Source organism: Eubalaena glacialis, chromosome 18 (assembly GCF_028564815.1).
Source record: "Eubalaena glacialis isolate mEubGla1 chromosome 18, mEubGla1.1.hap2.+ XY, whole genome shotgun sequence".
NCBI lineage: Eukaryota > Metazoa > Chordata > Mammalia > Artiodactyla > Balaenidae > Eubalaena > Eubalaena glacialis.
Window position 1 is genome coordinate 11,931,088 of NC_083733.1, and position 14,611 is coordinate 11,945,698.

Consider the following 14,611-nt stretch of genomic DNA (forward strand, 5'->3'; position numbering starts at 1 on the left):
CGTCACGCTGGCCTCTGCTGCCGCAGGCTCGCCCCGCATTCCGTACCCCTCCCTCCCCCCGGCCTAAGTGGGCAAGAGCCCCCGAATCAGCTGCTCCTTTAACCCCATCCTGTCTGAGTGAAGAACAGACGCCCTCAGGAGACCTACACACAGAGGCGGGTCAGAATCCAAAGCTGAACCCCAGGAGCTGTGCAAACAAAGAAGAGAAAGGGAAATCTCTCCAACCAGCCTCAGGAGCAGCGGATTAAATCTCCACAATCAACTTGATGTTTGTACCCTGCATCTGTGGAATACCTTAAATAGACAATGAATCATCCCAAAATTGAGGCAGTAGACTTTGGGAGCAATGATATATATTTTTTCTTCCTTCTTCTCTTTTTGTGAGTGTGTATGTGTATGCTTCTTTGTGTGATTTTGTCTGTATAGATTTGCTTTTACCATTTGTCCTAGGGTTCTGTCTGCCAGATTTTTTTTTGTTTCTTTTTTTAGTATAGTTTTTAGTCCTTCTTATCATTGGTGGATTTGTTTTTTAGTTTGCTTGCTCTCTTCTTTCTTTCTTTCTTTTTTTTATTGCTTTTTAATTTTTTTATTTTTAATAATTATTTTTTTATTTTTTATTTTAATAACTTTATTTTATTTTATTTTATTTTTTCTTTCTTTCTTTCTTTTTTTCTCCCTTTTCTTCTGAGCCGTGTGGCTGCCAGGGTCTTGGTGCTCCGACTGGGTGTCAGGCCTGTGCCCCTGAGGTGGGAGAGCCGAGTTCAGGACATTGGTCCCAGAGACTTCGTGGCTCCAGGTAATATCAAACAGGGAAAGCTCTCCTAGAGATCTCCATCTCAACACTAAGACCCAGCTCCACTCAACGACCAGCAAGCTACAGTGCTGGACACCCTATAGCAAACAACTAGCAAGACAGGAACACAACCCCACCCTTTAGCAGACACGCTGCCTAAAATCAAAATAACGTCACAGACACCCCAAAACACACCACTGGAACCGGTCCTGCCCACCAGAAGACAAGATCCAGCCTCATCCACCAGAACACAGGCACTACACCCCTCCACCAGGAAGCCTACACAACCCACTGAACCAACCTTAGCCACTGGGGACAGATACCAAAAACAACGGGAACTACGAACCTGCAGCCTGTGAAAAGGAGACCCCAAACACAGTAAGATAAGCAAAATGAGAAGACAGAAAAACACACAGCAGATGAAGGAGCAGGGTCAAAACACACCAGACCTAACAAATGAAGAGGAAATAGGTAGTCTACCTGAAAAAGAATTCAGAATAATGATAGTAAGGATGATCCAAAATCTTGGAAATAGAATAGACAAAATGCAAGAAACATTTAACAAGGACGTAGAAGAACTAAAGAGGAACCAAGCAACGATGAAAAGCACAATAAATGAAATTAAAAATACTCTAGATGGGATCAATAGCAGAATAACTGAGGCAGAAGAACGGATAAGTGACCTGGAAGATAAAATGGTGGAAATAACTACTGCAGAGCAGAATAAAGAAAAAAGAATGAAAAGAACTGAGGACAGTCTCAGAGACCTCTGGGACAACATTAAATGCACCAACATTCGAATTATAGGGGTCCCAGAAGAAGAAGAGAAAAAGAAAGGGACTGAGAAAATATTTGAAGAGATTATAGTTGAAAACTTCCCTAATATGGGAAAGGAAATAGTTAATCAAGTCCTGGAAGCACAGAGAGTCCCATACAGGATAAATCCAAGGAGAAACACACCAAGACACATATTAATCAAACTATCAAAAATTAAATATAAAGAAAACATATTAAAAGCAGCAAGGGAAAAACAACAAATAACACACAAGGGCATCCCCATAACGTTAACAGCTGATCTTTCAGCAGAAACTCTGCAAGCCAGAAGGGAGTGGCAGGATATACTTAAAGTGATGAAGGAGAAAAACCTACAACCAAGATTACTCTACCCAGCAAGGATCTCATTCAGATTTGATGGAGAAATTAAAACCTTTACAGACAAGCAAAAGCTGAGAGAGTTCAGCACCACCAAACCAGCTTTACAACAAATGCTAAAGGAACTTCTCTAGGCAAGAAACACAAGAGAAGGAAAACACCTACAATAACAAACCCAAAACATTTACGAAAATGGGAATAGGAACATACATATCGATAATTACCTTAAATGTAAATGGATTAAATGCTCCCACAAAAAGACACAGACTGGCTGAATGGATACAAAAACAAGACCCATATATATGCTGTCTACAAGAGACCCACTTCAGACCTAGAGACACATACAGACTGAAAGTGAGGGGATGGAAAAAGATATTCCATGCAAATGGAAATCAAAAGAAAGCTAGAGTAGCAATTCTCATATCAGACAAAATAGACTTTAAAATAAAGACTATTACAAGAGACAAAGAAGGACACTATATAATGATCAAGGGATCGATCCAAGAGGAAGGTATAACAATTGTAAATATTTATGCACCCAACATAGGAGCACCTCAATACATAAGGCAAATGCTAACAGCCATAAAAGGGGAAATCGACAGTAACACAATCATAGCAGGGGACTTTAACACCCCTCTTTCATCAATGGACAGATCATCCAAAATGAAAATAAATAAGGAAACACAAGCTTTAAATGATACATTAAACAAGAAGGACTTAATTGATATTTACAGGACATTCCATCCAAAAACAATAGAATACACTTTCTTCTCAAGTGCTCACGGAACATTCTCCAGGATAGACCATATCTTGGGTCAGAAGTCAAGCCTTGGTAAATTTAAGAAAATTGAAATCGTATCAAATACCATTTCTGACCACAACGCTATGAGACTAGATATCATTAAAGGAAAAAATCTGTAAAAAATACAAACACATGGAGGCTAAACATTACACTACAAAATAACCAAGAGATCACTGAAGAAATCAAAGAGGAAATCAAAAAATACTTAGAAACAAATGACAATGAAAACACAGTGACCCAAAACCGATGGGATGCAGGAAAAGCAGCTCTAAGAGGGAAGTTTATAGCAATACAATCCTACCTCAAGAAACAAGAAACATCTCAAATAAACAACCTAATCTTACACCTAAGGCAATTAGAGAAAGAAGAACAAAAAACCCCAAAAGTTAGCAGAAGGAAAGAAATCATAAAGATCAGATCAGAAATAAATGAAAAAGAAATGAAGGAAACGATAGCAAAGATCAATAAAAATAAAAGCTGGTTCTTTGAGAAGATAAACAAAATTGATAAACCATTAGCCAGACTCAGCAAGAAAAAAAAGGGAGAAGACTCAATAGAATTAGAAATGAAAAAGGAGAAGTAACAGCTGACACTGCAGAAATACAAAGGATCCTGAGAGATTACTACAAGCAACTATATGCCAATAAAATGGACAACCTGGAAGAAATGGACAAATTCTTAGAAAAGCACAACCTTCTGAGAATGAACCAGGCAGAAATAGAAAATTCAAACAGACCAATCACAAGCACTGAAATTGAGACTGTGATTAAAAATCCTGCAACAAACAAAAGCCCAGGACCAGATGGCCTCACAGGCGAATTCTATCAAACATCTAGAGAAGAGCTAACACCTGTCCTTCTCAAACTCTTCCAAAACATAGCAGAGGGAGGAACACTCCCAAACTCCTTCTACGAGGCCACCATCGCCCTGATACCAAAACCAGACAAAGATGTCACAAAGAAAGAAAACTACAGGCCAATATTAGTGATGAACATAGTTGCAAAAATCCTCAACAAAATACTAGCAAACTGAATCCAACATTAAAAGGATCATACACAATGATCAAGTGGGGTTTATCCCAGGAATGCAAGGATTCTTCAATATATGCAAATCAATCAATGTGATACACCATATTAACAAACTGAAGGATAAACACCATATGATCATCTTAACAGATGCAGAAAAAGCTTTTGACAAAATTCAACACCCATTTATGATAAGAACCCTGCAGAAAGTAGGCATAGAGGGAACTTACCTCAACATAATAAAGGCCATATATGACAAACCCACAGCCAATATCGTTCTCAATGGTGAAAACCTGAAACCACTTCCACTAAGATCAGGAACAAGACAAGGTTGCCCACTCTCACCACTATTATTCAACATAGTTTTGGAAGTTTTAGCCACAGCAATCAGAGAAGAAAAAGAAATAAAAGGAATCCAAATCGGAAAAGAAGAAGTACAACAGTCACTGTTTGCAGATGACATGATACTACACATAGAGAATCCTAAAGATGCTACCTGAAAACTACTAGAGCTAATCAATGATTTTGGTAAAGTAGCAGGATACAAAATTAATGCACAGAAATCTCTTGCATTCCTATACACTAATGATGAAAAATCTGAAAGAGCAATTAAGGAAACACTCCCATTTACCATGGCAACAAAAAGAATAAAATACCTTGGAATAAACCTACCTAAGGAGACAAAAGACCTGTATGAAGGAAACTATAAGACACTGATGAAAGAAATTAAAGATGATACAAACAGATGGAGAGATATATCATGTTCTTGGATTGGAAGAATCAACACTGTGAAAATGACTATACTACCGAAAGCAATCTACAGATTCAATGCAATCCCTATCAAACTACCAATGGCATTTTTCACAGAACTAGAACAAAAAATTTCACAATTTGTATGGAAACAGAAAAGACCCCGAATAGCCAAAGCAATCTTCAGAAAGAAAAACGAAGCTGGAGGAATCATGCTCCCGGACTTCAGAGTATATTACAAAGCTACAGTAATCAAGACAGTGTGGTACTGGCACAAAAACAGAAATATAGATCAATGGAACAGGATAGAAAGCCCAGAGATAAACCCATGCACATATGGTCACCTTATTTTTGATAAAGGAGGCAAGAACATACAATTGGGAAAAGACAGCCTCTTCAATAAGTGGTGCTGGGAAAACTGGACAGCTACATGTAAAAGAATGAAATTACAACACTCCCTAATACCATGCACAAAAATAAACTCAAAATGGATTATAGACCTAAATGTAAGGCCAGACACTATCAAACTCTTAGAGGAAAACATAGGCAGAACACTCCATGACATAAATCACAGCAAGATCCTTTTTGACCCACCTCCTAGAGAAATGGAAATAAAAACAAAATTAACAAATGGGACATAATGAAACTTAAAAGCTTTTGCACAGAAAAGGGAACCATAAACAAGCCAAAAAGACAACCCTCAGAATGGGAGAAAATATTTGTAAATGAAGCAACTGACAAAGGATTAATCTCCATAATTTACAAGCAACTCATGAAGCTCAATATCAAAAAAAACAAACAGCCCATCCAAAAATGGGCAGAAGACCTAAATAGACATTTCTCCAAAGAAGATATACAGATTGCCAACAAACATATGAAAGGATGTTCAACATCACTAATCATTAGAGAAATGCAAATCAAAACTACAATCAGGTATCACCTCACACCGGTCAGAATGGCCATCATCAAAAAATCTACAAACAGTAAATGCTGGAGAGGGTGTGGAGGAAAGGGGACCCTCTTGCACTGTTGGTGGGAATATAAATTGATACAGCCACTATGGAGAACAGTATGCAGTTTCCTTAGAAAACTAAAAATAGAACTACCATATGACCCATCCATCCCACTACTGGGCATATACCCTGAGAAAACCATAATTTTAAAAAAGTCATGTATCACAATGTTCATTGCAGCTCTATTTACAATAGCCAGGACATGGAAGCAACTTAAGTGTCCATCGACAGATGAATGGATAAAGAAGATGTAGCACATATATACAATGGAATATTACTCAGCCATAGAAAGAAACGAAATTGAGTTATTTGTAGTGAGGTGGATGGACCCAGAGTCTGTCATACAGAGTGAAGTAAGTCAGAAAGAGAAAAACAAATACCATATGCTAACACATATACATGGAATCCAAAAAAAAAAGGTTATGAAGAACCTAGGGGCAGGACAGGAATAACGATGCAGATGTAGAGAATGGGCTTGAGGACACGGGGACAGGGAAGGGTAAGCTGGGACGAAGTGAGAGAGTGGTATGGACTTATATATACTACCAAATGTAAAATAGATAGCTAGTGGGAAGCAGCCACATAGCACAGGGAGATCAGCTCGGTGCTTTGTGACCACCTAGAGGGGTGGGATAGGGAGGGTGGGAGGGAGACTCAAGAGGGAGGAGATATGGGGATATATGTATACATATAGCTGATCCACTTTGTTATAATGCAGAAACTAACACACCATTGTAAAGCAAGTATACGCCAATAAAGATGTTTAAAAAATAAAATAAAATAAAATACATCTGTTTTAGGTAAAAAAAAAAAAAAAAGACTTACCATACCCAATTTAATTTGATTATCTATCCTTCTGACAACTTGTTAGCCGTCTCTTTCCTTACCCCACCCCACGTGAGAGACCTTTTACAAAGTATCTTATAAATAAATTTGACAATCTGTAGCATATGATTTGTCATTCTTATGATACTGACAAAAGCAACTGGATTTGAAGATGAAATTTTGGGCACGAGGTGTGGGAGGAAGGAATGAAAAAGAATGTTTAAGAATGCAGACAAACACGTGCAGACAGCACAGATCAGCTTGGTCGTGCCGACCACAAGGGCACTGGTTCATATGCTGATTTAGCCAGTGAGGAAAAACTCCTTTAAACCGAGTGGGAAATTATAGTTACCAAATTAATAATTTCTTCTTCAGCATATATATGTTTCATTGCTCTGTTTCCATCATTGCACGGGCCACTTCTGACCTGAGAGCTCTTCACAGTTCTTGATTTCATTACTGTAAAAAATATGTCCCCTAAGCACTGACTGGCAGAAAGATCAACTGCATGAACCAAGCAGAGTATCTTCAGGAGCCCCTAAGCTGCTGTGCTGTGAACTGGTTCTGCAGACGGCTAATGCTTTGTTGGGAGATCTTTCAACATGAAAACCATTTGATGCATCAGCTTAGAAGAAGTAAGAAGTGGGGCATATGCACACTCTAGAAGGGTGAAATGCTAAGGTCTTTCCCTCTGAAGAGGCCAGTGGCCACACCAGGTTCACATTACGTAAGGACATAGCTTCTTCACAAGCTCTGATGGCCTCCACAGCCCATGCTGATCCTCCAGGTTTAAAGCCAGGACATTCTGTGTTATGTGTAACAAACTGAGGACTCTGCCTCACCTGCATTCCCTGCTTCTTCTATACTACTTATTAAAGTATTTTGTAATCCATGATGAGTCTGTGTTCAATGACTGGTTACCCAAGTGTTTATGAGCATCTATTACAGAGAACAACTGATGACAGGTGGCAGAATTTAAAGGAGAAACAACATAGTCATTGCCTGGCCTCTGAGCTAAATATCCTGCAAGGGAGACAGGTACATTAAATAAGAAATTATGGTAACAGTTGATAAGAACTGTGATAAGAATTTGAAGGGACTGTAACATGTACCAAGATCAGCTCATCTAGTCAAGGGGGACCAGATAATATATTTGATAAATACTAGTTGGGCATCATTAAATGAATAAGATGACATTTAGGCTGGTGCCTGAAAGATGATTTGGACTTGATTCAGTGGAAAGGTGACAATGTAGGAGTAGGAATGGAGATCAAGACAGGCAGAGGGATGAGTAAGGGAGACAGCAAGGTGTCTGAGGAACTGAAAGAAGGCCAGGACAGCTGTCATGGGGGATGTGCCTGGGGGAGTGATCAAAGCTGGTGTTGGAGACGGAGGCCATGAGAGGTCTTCCAAGCCAAGTTAAAAAAACTGAAATGTGTCTTTATGGATCCTGATGATTACAGTACTCATAAGGTGCCTACTAAATAAGAGTAGACTTGCTTTTGTATTACTAAAAACAGCAAATTTATAAATTTCTGAGCACTAAATAAAGGTGTCATGTGAAAATGCATGGCACAAAGAAGGTACTCAACAAATGTTTAATGACTCTGCAACTGAATGTCTTTGCCAAATAGAAATTATAACTTCATCCATTTGTAATGGTTTTGTAATGCACATATGTGCAAATTTCCTTATTTATCATCTTAGCAAATAATATTTTATTTTCAAAAATAATTCTTTAACGTTTGGCAGAAGTTTAATTTCAAAAAACTTAAAGGCACTGAAATAGATGATTGCATATCTCCATTGCAGTGAGACATAATTATAAGCACCTTGAATGGGAGCACTATAAATAAAAATAACTCATCAGATTGCTTTTACAACCTGAGCAACGCAGAGTAATTAAACCAAGAAATTAAATTCTGTAAAATTAAAAATGCAATTCTATACATCAGATTTAGCAATGATTTTCAAGGAACTGATAGATCTCACAGTTCTGAAACAGCTGGTTTGGTTAAATTGTAGTCGATGACTAGTGTGTTTGCAATTTCAAACACTGTCTTCCATAAGCAAATTCACAATTTAAATTTTCAAGTCAACTTGATTTGAATAATCCATATAGTTTAAAAATGTGTGTGTGTGTGTGTGTGTGTGTGATTCTGGCAAAGGCTTTACAAGAGTGGTTTTCATTAAAGCCATCTCATAGTATGATTTGTATTGTGAAATAGTCTTCATAGTTACAGAAATACAGGCTATTGCTGATGACAAATTATTCATGCTATTCTACTTAAAAATGTTATGGTTAAACCATTATAGACTATGAAACACATATAGAGTATTTTTCTATGTGTACATGTAGAACATGAACAGAAATATAGAGGGAGTTATGAATTGACTATAATTATCTATGAGAAAATCATAACATTCTTCATAGTATTCCAGGTATTCTGTGAAATATTTTCTTACAGATTTCTTATCATACATCAATAATCAACCCGTATTATTTTCTATATGTGAATGAATGCTTCAGTGATTTTAGTCTCTTCTCCATGTCTCAGTGTATCTTGAAGAACACACGTTATTTTTTTCAGTATTTTTAAAAAGAGCTAAAAACTGCTGAAAATGTTAGTTTTTGAAAATGCATATACATATGCACACACACAGTTTATTTCTAAGAATAAAATGAGAAGGATTATCTTCCCTCCTCCACTTCCCTTCCAATTAAAAGAGACAGACCTCTGTCACATGGAAGGCTGGGAGCTAAGAAAGGAAGAGGCTCTTTGTCTACAGCTATACTCTGTTGGAACTTGCTCCTTCCCCTGGTACCTTCCAAAGAGTAAAGACTAGAGGAGCTAGAAAGTAAAATCTTCTTATTGCTTCTCGCCCTTGTATCTTACGCTATCCTTCTGGGTGCCATTGACTCCTGTCCGCACTTCTATAAATGGTCCCTTAACAAATTCTCCTCAATCACCCCATTTGTGTGCCCTCTGCTCCTTGTGAGAACCTTGGCAGATACAGTAACTGACACAAGAAATGTCCCAGGAAAGAAACTTTCAAATGAGATTCTGAAATGTGTTGCTCGTATTTTTGAGGGATACTCAAAAAGCCACTTTGCTGTGGGACATTGGTACAACGTTAGGCCACAGGATGAGATGGCATCATGATTATTCAGATTTTTCCTGGTGATGACATGGATTGAGATGCAAGTGGAAGGCAAGATGCGAGAGATCATGTAGCTGCTATCATGGAATTAGTAATAATCATGAAAATGGGGTTACCTGGCTGCTTCTGAGAGCTGATATGTATGGATTAAAAATATAAAATGAAAACCTATTTAGAAAACAAGTAGAAAATCAGAAAGTCTTGATGGCAGCTTTGAAGGAACACCTCATCTCCTATTGTCTTGGGTTGGACATGGCTGAACACCAAGCACAGCCGAGGATATGATTTTAAGTGTTGAAGAGTGACATCCATCTCCCATCATCCCTGACTTATAGAATCACTTATCCATTACCATTTCATCCCATACAACATTGCCTCAGACCAAGGGAACAACTTTTACAACAAAGGAAGTTCAACAATCGGCTCACTCCCATATAAATCACCAGGCTTATCACACGATCCAGTCTCCGAAGCCAGTTGAGGGAGAATGCTTTGCTAGGTCAAGTGCATCACAACACAATATGCTATTTCCTGACACAGACTGTGCAGGAATCTATGGGTCCAAAACCAAAAGATGGAGGTAGGAGTGTCCTTGTTATGCTAAGAAATGCACTTAATGAATTCTTCGTTTCTTTGTCTGGCAACACTGTGATTGAAGGAGTTTGAAAGTCCTAGTGTCCAAGGGAACAATGTTTCCACCAAAGAATGTAGTCAAGGACTGATACAGTTAAATGATACGGCAAGTCTCTGGCCATTTTGAGGTCCTCAGGTGCTGGACAATCAGGGTGAGAAGGGAGCTCAGCAGACTGATTTTATTTCTGAGGGGGAATTGAGTTGATGCTACACAATGGTGGGGAGAGGTATGTACAAATAAAACCATATGTGAAACCTAAGGGATTCAGTGGGGTGCCACTTAGTATACCGTTGTCCAAGAATCAGTGAAAAACTGAGATAAATCCTGAAAAACAGGAACACCAAATATTAAGGGGTTTTTTAGAAATGAAGGTTTCACTCACACCTTCAGGAAAAGAATACCATTACTGGTGATGGACAGTAAGTGAAACACAAGATAGTAGGAGAATAAAGGTCTAATTATTGACTTTGGCTTTGTGAAAAGCTACATAAATGGGGACTGTACCAATAAATTCCATTCTTCTTCTTGTTGCTGTTAATTGCTCCCCCCCCCCTTTTCCCCTGCTACCTTAAATAACAGTGGTATAGCAAGCATTTTAGATTTACAGATAGGAATATGTTCTAACTGGTATTTCCTCAAGATATTACATTATGTAATCAGGCTTGTGAATTTGTGTTGAATGCACAAATTTTCCACCCATATAAAAATTGAGTGGATGTAAAGACAAAAGCAATGGGTTATGCTACATGTCTTCTGTTAATCTCTCCAATAGTGGGCACTAACTGGATATCAGAGATAGAAGGAAAGGAAGTTGGTGGCTTTATTCTATTGCTTCCTCCCTGCTGGATCATCTTCAGTTGGCTCTCTACCAAAGGCCGAACTCTCTTCTACACAGCTACTATCCCTGGGTCTCTCAAGTGCAGGGGAGGTAAAAAGTCCCTCACTCTTACTAGGTCTGAGGCACTGAATTATTCTTTGTTAACTTCCCTAATCCCTGCCCACCCCTTTGCAAATATTCCTTTCATTAACTTTCCTTGTGAAAAATATCTGAGTACAGAATTCTAGATTTTTATTATTCTTTCTTACTCTTTTCTACCTTTGTCAACAGGAAAAAACTTTAAATGGCTTCCTATATCAAGTCTTTCCAGTGCATTCAATGTGATTTTTATAGACAACGCCAATTTTGTATGAAACCATTTTCAACTGGCACTATCTCTAACTAAAATACACAAAATATTATGATGTCCAACTTTTCTAAGCGGGTTTGGGAACAAAAACCATTGACCAAGATAAGCTTGCAACTTTTCTGGTAGGAGAAAAAGTAGCAAATGCAGTCTACCAGGCACAATAGTTCAACATCCCATGACAATCAATGGACATAGTTCACTGAGAATGGCATCCGTGAAGCCAGCACATCGGTTAAGCAGAGAGAATCGGCTAAGAGAAATACTATAAGTGCATCCATAGAAGGGGATGAGAGCACCTGGGAAAAAAGTGTAGATTATGATTGAAAGTGTCTAGGACAGAATCACAAAGAACACCGGCATATAAGAGATGTGTCAAGAGGAGGAGCTGAGAAAGGAGACTAAGGAGAGAACGTCTAAAATACTGGAGACTTACAAGGAATTTCTTGTTAAATAACAGGGCATCTTCTATACTAATGCAGTTGAATTCACAAATTCTATGGTGTTTTGGAATGAGCACAGAATTGTAAATTTTTTTAAAGATTTTTTTTGTTTTTTTAAAGACAGTGAAATAGAAAGTGGTTTTTTTTTTTTTTTTTTAATTGATTTATGGCTGTGTTGGGTCTTCGTTTCTGTGCGAGGGCTTTCTCTAGTTGCGGCAAGCGGGGGCCACTCTTCATCGCGGTGCGCGGGCCTCTCACTATCGCGGCCTCTCTTGTTGCGGAGCACAGGCTCCAGACGCGCAGGCTCAGTAATTGTGGTTCACGGGCCTAGTTGCTCCACAGCATGTGGGATCTTCCCAGACCAGGGCTCGAACCCGTGTCCCCTGCATTGGCAGGCAGATTCTCAACCACTGCGCCACCAGGGAAGCCCCTTAAAAGATTTTTTTGATGTGGACCATTTTTTTTTTAATGCCAGCTATTTATTATGGTCAATGTTATCAAGGAAATCTTTCTCACATCTTCCATATGACACTCATATTTCCTACTCAAGGAGAAGCCTTATCTAATTCCATGGGCTCACACTGATATTCAAACACATCTTTCTTTGAAGTCTTAAATATTTTATCTGAATCAAACAAGTTAGTGCTCGTATACACAATAATTTGTATTATCTTTTAATTGTTTCATGTTTGGAAGCCTTGCTCCTTCTAGCAAGGTGAACTATGGTTTAGGGATCATATTTAATATTTATTGTGGATTTACCACTGCATTGTACAATATATATAGTCAATATTATTACTATTTCTATTGATTATATTTACCACATATATAATATACATTATACACATTGCTTATATTTACTATTATATATACATCTATTGCTACTTTAACAAATTATTGCAAACTGGCTTAAAGTAACACAAATATATTATGTAGGTTTGAAGTACAACATGGATCTCACTGGGCTAAATTAAAGGTGTTAGCAGAGCTAACTCTTTTTTGAAAACCATAAGGGAGATCAGTTTCTTTGACTTTTCTAGCTTCTAGGGCCATCTGCATTCCCTGGCTCCTGGACCCCTTTTGCCATCTTCAAACTTTTGACTGCAGCAGTGGACCAAACCTTTCTGATGTCGTATCACTCTGAGTTAGTAGAACTCATGTTATTAGATTGGGTTCAGCCAATTAATCCAAAATAATCTCCTGATGTGGACCATTTTTAAAGTCTTGATTGACTTTGTTACAATATTGCTTCTGTTTTATGTTTTGGTTTTTTGGCCACGAGGCATGTGGGATCTTAGCTCCCTGACCAGGGATCCAACCTGCACCCCCTGCATTGGAAGGCGAGGTCTTAATCACTGGACCACCAGGGAGGTCCCCCAGAATTGAAAATTAAAGAGTCCTGGCCGTGATTTCTGCCTCTGACTCTGATGTGTCACAACGACTCTTTGTCTCTAAGCCCCATTTACTTTAACTGTAAACGTAATAATTATAACTCAGAGAGTGGCCATGGGGATCATGTAAAGTGTCTTGCACAAAACTAACTCTTCACAAGTGCTCAGTAAATGTGCATTTCCTACTTTCCTCTTCGGCACAATATCTCAAGGATACATTCTAAAGTGGTTGAATACTGAGAAGGAATTCCAATTCATTTTTTCACAAAATATGTGTGAATTGCTGCCTCTTGTTTGCCTTATTCTTAATCTGGGCCACTTACTGTCAATTTCTCTACAACTGAGGGAAAATGTTCTGCTTTATAGCCCAGAATATATGCCTTGTGATTTCCTGATTGATTTTATTGATTTTTATTTCATACTACTCAGGTCTTATTTCTCAATTTAGGTGTTCTCACATACCATGCCATGTCAATAGTTTAGCTGAGCCCCTATAGAACTGTGCGATCAAACAGTCCTGGTTGAGACCTCAATTCTCTTCAGCAAGACATCTTCCAGGGGGGTGGAGGCTGTCCGAGAGCCAACCTAGGTGCCCATAAAAGTATCTGCTATAGAAACAGCACTTCCTCCAAAGGTGCGATGGAAGAACCATTCTCTGGTTATAATAATGAATGCCATGAGAATAGGTTAAACTATGGAGTTAATGTATTAATAGATAAAACTAATATAATCCTTTATGTGATCTAACAGTTAACTTTATGCACAAAATATACAAAAAATGTAGAAGATACAGACTGGCAAATTTCTTCCTCTTACATATCATTATAAATCTAGGAATTTAAAACATAAATTTCAAGATGGTCTTAAACCTAAATTTCCCAAAGATAAAACCCGAAAGAATTCCACAGACTCATCTACTCATGATTTGCCCACAGTGTTTCATTGGTCCCCTTGAATCTGCAAGATTCAAACCACTGAATCAGACCAACTTTAGAGACAGCAGTGTGGCAAGATGCAGCTGTAGTTAGAATTGGAAATGCACGTTTAATCCATGTAAAAAGTTCAGGATAGAGTTACTACTCTATCCTGAAATGTACCAGTATAGAGTTCCTATATTCAATTATTATTGTTCTTAAAGAAAAATTGGTAGAGAGTCCATGATGGTTGTTATTATCATGACAGGTTCTGAGATTTATCAGACTTCAACCTGTTTTGAAATTTGTATTCATTAAAATATCTCCAAATGGACACCTCAAATTCAAATACTTACTTCTCAAGTAATGAATGAGAATATTAAACTCCATGCCCCTCTAACACCCACCTAAGTGGACATTAGAGATTATCGTTGAAGGGAAATCAAGAGTGTCACTGGAATAATAATATTTTAAATGACATTTTGAAATTTTTTTCAAAATATTAATGACATTTCCATCAGTC